This window comes from Gorilla gorilla, chromosome X (genome assembly GCF_029281585.2).
Source record: "Gorilla gorilla gorilla isolate KB3781 chromosome X, NHGRI_mGorGor1-v2.1_pri, whole genome shotgun sequence".
NCBI classification, from domain to species: Eukaryota; Metazoa; Chordata; class Mammalia; order Primates; family Hominidae; genus Gorilla; species Gorilla gorilla.
This window is the reverse complement of record NC_073247.2, coordinates 74,475,537-74,484,321: the sequence shown is the minus strand read 5'-3', so window position 1 is coordinate 74,484,321 and position 8,785 is coordinate 74,475,537. Positions and strand designations below refer to the sequence as shown.

Sequence of the window (8,785 nt, the reverse complement as noted above, 5' to 3'; positions counted from 1 at the left end):
ACTTGACTTTTAATTCAGCAGGTTGGAAACACTGGGTTAGTAGAATTTGTGAAGGGATATTAGGGAGCCCATAAAAGCCTATAGTGAAATATAACATATCCACCAATAAAATCTAAAAATGAAGCTATCTGAGAAACAGCTTTGTGATGTATAGATTCACTTCACAGAGTTAAAACTTTCTTTTGATTCAGCAGGTTGGAAACACTCTGTTAGTAGAATCTGCAAGTTACATTTGGGAGCCCATTGAAGTCTATAGTGAAAAGACGAATATCCCATGATAAAAACTAGAAGAAAGTATCTGTATGTATTGAGATAATCATGTGGTTTTTGTCGTTGGTTCTGTTTATATGATGGATTACTTTTATTGATTTACATATCTTGAATCAGCCTTGCATCCCAGGGATGAAGCCCATTGATCATGGTGGATAAAATTTTGATGTGCTGCTGGATTCAGTTTGCCAGTATTTTATTCAGTATTTATGCATCGATGTTCATCAGGGATATTGGTCTAAAATTCTCTTTTTCTGTCTTGTCTCTGCCAAGCTTTGCTATCAGGATAATGCTGGCCTCATAAAATGAGTTAGGGAGAATTCCCTCTTCTTCTATTGATTGGAATAGTTTCAGAAGGAAAGGTACCAGCTCCTCTTTGTATCTCTGGAAGAATTCGGCTGTGAATCTGTCTGGTCCTGGACTTTTTTTTGGTTGGTAGGCTCTGAATTATTGCCTCAATTTCAGAGCCTGTTATTGGTCTATTCGGGGATTCAACTTCTCCCTGGTTTAGTCTTGGGAGGGTGTATGTGTCCAGGTATTTATCCATTTCTTCTAGATTTTCTAGTTTATTTGCATAGAGGTGTTTATAGTATTCTCTGATGGTAGTTTGTATCTCTGTGGGATTAGTGGTGATATCCCCTTTATCATTTTTTATTACATCTATTTGATTCTTCTCTCTTTCCTTCTTTATTAGTCTTGCTAGCGATCTATCAATTTTGCTGATCTTTTCAAAAAACGAGCTTCTGGATTCATTGATTTTTTGAAGGGTTTTTTTGTGTCTCTATCTCCTTCAGGTCTGCTCTGATCTTAGTTATTTATTGCCTTCTGCTAGCTCTATGAAATAAAAAAGGACACAAACAAATGGAAGAACATTCAATGCTCATGGGTAGGAAGAATCAATATTGTGAAAAAGGCCATACAGCCCAAGGTAATTTACAGATTCAATGCCATCCTCATCAAACTACCAATGACTTTCTTCACAGAATTGGAAAATAAAACTACTTTAAAGCTCATATGGAACCAAAAAAGAGCCTGCATTGCCAAGACAATATTAAGAAAAAGCACAAACCTGGAGGCATCACGCTAACTGACTTCAAACTATTCTACAAGGCTACAGTAACCAAAACAGCATGGTACTGTTACCAAAACAAAGATATAGACCAATGGAACAGAACAGAGCCCTCAGAAATAATACCACACATCTACAACCATCTGATTTTTGACAAACCTGACAAAAACAAGAAATGGGGAAAGGATTCCCTATTTAATAAATGGTGCTGGGAAAACTGGCTAGCCATATGTGGAAAGCTGAAACTGGATCCCTTCTTACATCTTAAAATTAATTCAAGATGGATTAAAGACTTAAATGTTAGACCTAAAATCATAAAAGCCCTAGAAGAAAACCTAGGCAACATCATTCAGGACATAGGCATGGGCAAGGACTTCATGTTTAAAGCACAAAAAGCAATGGCAACAAAAGTCAAAATTGACAAATGGGATCGAATTAAACTAAAGAGCTTCTGCACAGCAAAAGAAACTACCATCAGAGTGAACAGGCAACCTACAGAATGGGAGAAAGTTTTTGCAATCTACCCATTTGACAAAGGGCTAATGTCCAGAAGCTACAATGAACTCAAATAAATTTACAAGAAAAAATCAAACAACTCCATCTAAAAGTGGGCGAAGGATATGAACAGACACTTCTCAAAAAAAGACATTTATGCAGCCAAAAAACACATGAAAAAATGCTCATCATCACTGGCCATCAGAGAAATGCAAATCAAAACCACAATGAGATACCATCTCACACCAGTTAGAATGGCGATCATTAAAAAGTCAGGAAACAACAGGTACTGGAGAGGATGTGGAGAAATAGGAACAATTTTACACTGTTGGTGGGAGTGTAAACTAGTTCAATCATTGTGGAAGTCAGCGTGGCGATTCCTCAGGGATCTAGAACTAGAAATCCCATTTGACCCAGCCATCCCATTACTGGGTATATACCCAAAGGATTATAAATCATGCTGCTATAAAGACACATGCATGCATATGTTTACTGTGGCACTATTCACAATAGCAAAGACTTGGAAGCAAGCCAAATGCCCATCAATGATAAACTGGATTAAGAAAACGTGGCACATATACACCATGGAATACTACGCAGCCATAAAAAGGGATGAGTTCATGTCCTTTGTAGGGACATGGATGAAGCTGGAAACCATCATTCTCAGCAAACTATCATAAGGACAGAAAATCTAACACCACGTGTCCTCACTCTTAAGTGGGAATCCAACAATGATAACATATGGACACAGGGTGGGGAACATCACACACCAGGGTCTGTCATGGGGTGGGAGGTGGGGGAAGGATTGCACTAGGAGATATACCTAGTCACATAAATGACGAGTTAATGGGCACAGCACACTAACATGGCACATGTATACATATGTAACCAACCTGCATGTTGTGCATGTGTACCCTGGAACTCAAAGTATAATTAAAATAAATAAATAAATAAAATATGAAAGAAAGTGTCTGTGAAACCTCTTCTTATTGTTTGGATTCATCTCACAGATTTGAAACTTTCTTTTGATTCAGTAGGTTGGAAACACTCTGTTGAATACACAAAGCGACATTTAAGAGCCCAATGAGGCCTACAATGAAAAACCGACTATCCCCTGATAAAACCTAGAAAGAAGCTGTCTGTGAAACTGCTTTGTGATGTGTGGATTCATCTCAGCAAGTTAAAACTGTCTTTTGATTCAGCAGGTTGGAAACACTCTTTCATAAAATCCGTGAAAAGTCATTTGGAGCCCATCGAGGACTATAGTGAAAAACCATATATGTCTCAGTGAAACTGGAAAGAAGCCGTCTGTGAAACCACTTTCAATGTGTGGATTCATCTCACAGATTTAAACCCGTCTTTTGATTAAGCAGATTGGAAACACTCTGTTTATAGGATACCTGAAGAGTCATTTGGGAGCCCATTGAGGCCTATAGTGAAATACTGAATATCCACTGATAAAAACTAAAAAGAAAATACCTGTGAAACCACTTTGTGATGTGTAGATTCATCTCACAGAGTTAAACCTGTATTTTGATTCAGGAGGTTGGAAACACTCTTTTTTTCATATAGTATATATTCTATTAGTTTGTACTAGTACAGTCTCATATTACAAAGCAATTTAAAGGAAGAATCTTCCTTTTGATATTTGAATCACCTGAAATGACACAAACAGAACTATACATTCAGAGAAATCTCATTTGCATAACAAAAAGACAAGTTAAACAACAAAAAAATTTTTCGTTTCTCACAGGTGGACATTGAAGTGGACCTAATTCAGTTTTCCTTTTAAAAGCCCCCACAAACAAAAGTAGTTTAAAACCTATTTAAAATGAATACAAAATTGGTTTACTAAACTACTGGTCTCTAGCACCATTTTCTGTTTTCTCTTTTTGGGATGCAGGTTCTTCTTTGTCTGTTTTTTCTCTTGCTCTTTTCACAGCTCCAGTTGCACCATTTTCATCATGTTCATCATCACTAGCAAATTTCGTTTTCTTGCCCTGAAACTGTACTTTTCCTTTATCAGACCCAGGCTGGGCAGCTTTATTACCCTTTCCTTTTCCTTTAAATCTACGACCTTTTGACTTCCATCTGTTTACGGATTCTTGTTAGTCTTCTATTATTTTTTTCAGTGCTTCTTTTTCCACCTCTCCTTCTAGTGCTTCCCAAGTCACTTCTTTGTTCCTTCATTTTAGGTTACCATTATTTGCATCTTTGGCTTTACCCAGTGCTTCCTTGGCTTTTTCTTTAATTAGAATTATGCCCTCTTTTGCTCCTCTGACGAAGTCTATCCATTTTATTTCACCATGACTTGAGAAAAGTATGTGTAAATCTTCTCTACAGGTCTGATCATCTAAATCACCCTAGAATTTCAGCAAGCATCCAATCTTCTCTTCTAGAGATTTCTTTTCAGCATCTTCTAACTTTTATTTTGCTTCTTGCTCCTGTTTAGCTCTTAATTTAGCTTCCACTTTATTTTATTTTCTTTCTTCATTTTTTTTTTGGCAAAGTAATCATCCTTGAAAAGTATTAGCAGGTCTGTTTCTTTGTACTTCTGGCCAGGGGTCTCTACAAACTTCTTAGCAGATTCAATGCTATCAAACACAACAAAAATGGATCCCTTAAATGCTTTATGCAATGTTCTTCTCATCTGAATATATAGTACTTTACCTTTATCTTCTAACCATTCTTTTATGTCTTCAAGAGTTGCATCAGTTGGGAAGTCTTTAATATAAACAGATCTGTTTTTTCATCATTTTTATACTCATCAGTCACTTCAGGTAGGGCTTTGCTTGGAGACCTTCTGATTTTAGTTTTATCTTCACTGATTTCCATGAGCTCTGACTTGGATTTGCTCAATGCTTCCACAATTACATTAAAGTCTGTTGTTAGACGGTTCAACCTCATTTTGATGACAGATTTTGGCCTCCAGGGCAGCCATCTTTTCATTATCACCATTTTCAGCCTTTGTGGCTATCTTTAAGTTTCCGGCCCACAGAGCCATGCCACAGGCTCACAAACAGCAACTCCAATGACTCCACTTCCCAGTGCCGCTGGCTGGCCTAAAGCACTCCAAGAAGATGGGGACCTTCGGAAACACTCTTTTTGTAGAATCTGAGAAGGGACATTTGGAAGACCTTTGAGGACTACAGGGAAAAACAGAATATCCCTGAATAAAAACTAGAAAGAAGCTATCTGTGAAACTGCTGTGCAAAGTGTGGATTCAGCTCACAGAGTTAAACCTTTGTTTTGATGCATTAGGTTGGAAACACTCTGTTTATGGAATCTGTGAACGGACATTTGGGACACCACTGAAGCCTATAATGAATAATCAAATATCCCGCAATAAAATCTAGTAAGAAGCTATTTGTGAAACTGCTTCACAATGTGTGGATTCACCTCACAGTGTTAAACCTTACTTTTGATTTAGTAGTTGGAAACACCTTGTTTGTAGAATATGGGATAAAACAATTGAGAGCCTGTTGAGGTATAGAGTAAAAAACCGAATATCCCCAAATAGTAACTAGAAAGAAGCTACCTGTGAATCTGCTTTGTGATGTATGGATTCAGCTCACAGAGTTAAACGTGTCTTTTGATTCAGCAGGTTGGAAACTCTTTGTTAGTAGAATCTGCAAAGTTACATTCAGGAGCCCAATAAGGCCTGTAGTGAAAAACTGAATATCCCCTGATAAAAACTAGAAGAAACTATCTGTGAAACTGCGTTGCATTGTGTGCATTCATCTCACAGAGCTAAACCTTTCTTTTGATTCGGCAGGTTGGAAACACTCTGTAGAATCCCTGAAGAGACATTTGGGAGCCCATTGAGGCCTATAGTGAAATACCCAGTATCTATCTACCAATAAAAATTAAAAGAAGCTATCTGTGAAACTGCTTTGTGATGTGTGGATTCATCTCACAGTTAAACCTGTCTTTTGATTCAGGAGGTTGGAAACACTATTTTTGTAGAATTTGAGAAGGGACATTTGGGAGACCACTGGGGACTACAGTGAAAAACTGAATATCCCCCAATAAAATCTAGAAAGAAGCTATGTGTGAAACTGCTTTCCAACTTCTGGATTCATCTCCCAGAGTTATACCTGGCTTTTGATTCAGCAGGTTGGAAACACTCTTTCTGTGAAATCTAAGAAGGCAAGTTTGAGAGCCCATTGAGGCCAATAATAAAAAAAGTATATCTTTCTAAAGAAACTAGAAACAAGCTATCTGTGAAACTGTTTTGTGATGTGTAGATTCATCTCACAAAGTTAAACCTTTCTTTTCATTTAGCAGTTGGAAACACCCTGATTGTAGAATATAAGAAGAAACATTTGGGAGCCCATTGAGGCCTATAGTGAAAAACTGAATATCCCTAGATAAAAACTAGAAAGAAGTTATCTGTGAAACTTATTTGTGATGTATGGATTCATCTCAGAGGGTTAAGCTTTTCTTTTGATTCAGCAGGTCAAAAAGACTCTGTTTGTAGAATCTGTGAAGGGACATTAGACAGCCCATTAAAGCCAATAGTGAAATATGGAATAGTCACTGATAAAAACTAAAAAGAAGCTATCTGTGAAACCACTTTGTGATGTGTGGATTTATCTCACAGAGTTAAACATTTCTTTTGAATTGTACGTTGGAATCTGTTAGTAGAATCTGCAAATTTACATTTGGGAGCCCATTGAGGCCTATAGTGACAAATGGAATATCTTCCGATAAAAACTAGAAGAAAGGATCTGTGAAACCACTTCACATTTTGTGGATTTATCTCAAAGAGTTAAACTTTTCTTTTGATTCATCAGGTTAGACACACTCTGTTTCTTGAAGAAGCTTATGGAGGTCTACAATGAAAAACCGAATGTCCCCCGATAAAACCTAGAAAGAAGCTCTCTGTGAAACTGCTTTGCAATGTGTGGATTCATTTCAGTGAGTTAAAACAGTCTTTTGATTCAGCCGGTTGGAAACACTCTTTTGTAAAATCTGAGATAGGACACTTGGAGCCCATTGAGGACTATAGTGAAAAATCTAACATCCACCATTAAAAACCAAAAACAAGCTATCTGCTAAACTGCTTTGTGATGTTTGGATTCATCTCACAGAGGAAAACCTGTCTTTTGATTCAGGAAACTGAAAAAGGAGATTTGGAAGACCACTGAAGCCTGTAATGAAAAACTGAATATCCCCTGAAAAAAACTGAAAAAACATTTAACTGGGAAATTGCTTTTGTGATGTGTAGATTTATCTCACAGGGGTAAACCTTTCTTTTGATTTAGCAGGTTGGAAACACCTTTTGTTGAAGCTGTGATGGGACATTTGGAATCCCATTGAGGCCTACAGTGAAAATCAGAATATCCTCCAATAAAAGCTATTAAGAAGCTGTCTCTGAAACTCCTTTCAATGTGTGGATTCATGTCTCAGAATTACACATTTCTTTTGATTCAGCAGGATGCAAACACTCAGTTTGTAGAATCTGTGAATAGAGATTTGGAATTCCATTGAGGTATGTAGTGAAAAACTGAATATGCCCTGATAAAAACTGGAAAGAAAATATCTGTTCTACTGCTTTGTGATGTGTGGATTCATGTCCCAGAGGTAAATCTTTTTTTTTGTTTTTTTATTAAGCAGGTTGGAAAAACTCTACTTGTAGTATCTCTGAAGGGACATTTGGGAGTCCATTGACACCTATAGTGAAATACCAATTATCCACAAAAAACAAAACAAAGCAAAAAACAAACAAACAAACAAAAAACAGAAAGAAGCTATCTGTGAAACCACTTTGTGATGTTGGATTCATCTCACAGAGTTGAACCTGTCTTTTTTTTCAAGAAGTTGGAAACAATCTTTTTGTAGAATCTGGGACAGGACATTTGGGAGCCCATTGAGGCCTATAGTGAAAATCTGAATATCCCCTGATAAAAACTTTAAAGAATGTACTCTGTGGATTGATCTCACAGAGTTAAAACTTTCTTTTGATTCAGCAGTTTGGAAACACTCTTTTTGTAGAATATGCGAAGGGACTTTTGGGAAGTCATTGAGGGCTACATTGAAAAAAACTCAATATTTGTGAATAAAAACTAGAAAGAAGCTATCTGTGAAACCACTTTGTGATGAGTGGATTCATCTCATGGAGTTAAATCTTTCTTTGCTTCAGCAGTTTGGAATCACTCTGTTTGTAGAATATGCAAAAGGACATTTGAGAGCTCTTTGAGGCCTACAGTGAAAAACAGAATATCTTCCAATAAAAACTATTAAGAAGCTATCTGTGAAACCTCTTTGTGATGTGTGGTTTCATTTCAGAGTTAAATGATTTATAAAGTTGGAAACACACTTTTTGTATAATATGAGAAGGGATATTTGGGAGCATGTTTAGGCCTATAATGAAAACCAAAATTTTCTGATAAAATCTAGAAAGACACAATCTGTTAAAATGTTTTGTTAAGTGTGAATTCATGTCACAAAGCTAAATCTTTTTTTTGATTCAGCAAGTTGGAAACATTCTTTGTAGGATCTAAGAAAGGACATTTGGGAGCCCATTGAGGCCTATAGTGAAGAACCAAATATCTTCAGATCAAAGCTAAAAGGAAGCTATATGTGAAAACGTTTTGTGATGTGTGGATTCATCTCACAGAGTTAAACTTTTCTTGTGATTCAGCCAGTTGGAAACACTCTCTTTGTAGCATTTGCAAAAAAACGTTTGCGATCCCATATAGGGCTATAGTGAAAAACTGAATATCCCGCAATTAAAACTAGAAAGAATGTATCTGTGAAACAGCTTTTAGATGTGTGGACTTATCTCAGAGAGTTAGTCCTTTCTTTTGATTGAGCATGTTGGAAACATTCTAATATAGACTATGCAAAGGGACATTTGGGTGCCTATTGAGGCCTACAGTGAAAAACCAAATATACTCCAACCAAAACTAGAAAGAAGCTATCTGTGAAACTGCTTTGCAATGTGTG

General features: G+C 36.8%; 1 pseudogene; it reads right to left on the bottom strand.

Moving 5' to 3' along the window:
* Nucleotides 1-3,532: 3,532 nt before the first annotated feature.
* On the bottom strand, nt 3,533-4,820 carry LOC101126914 (lupus La protein-like; annotated as a pseudogene).
* Between the last annotated feature and the right edge of the window lie 3,965 nt (nt 4,821-8,785).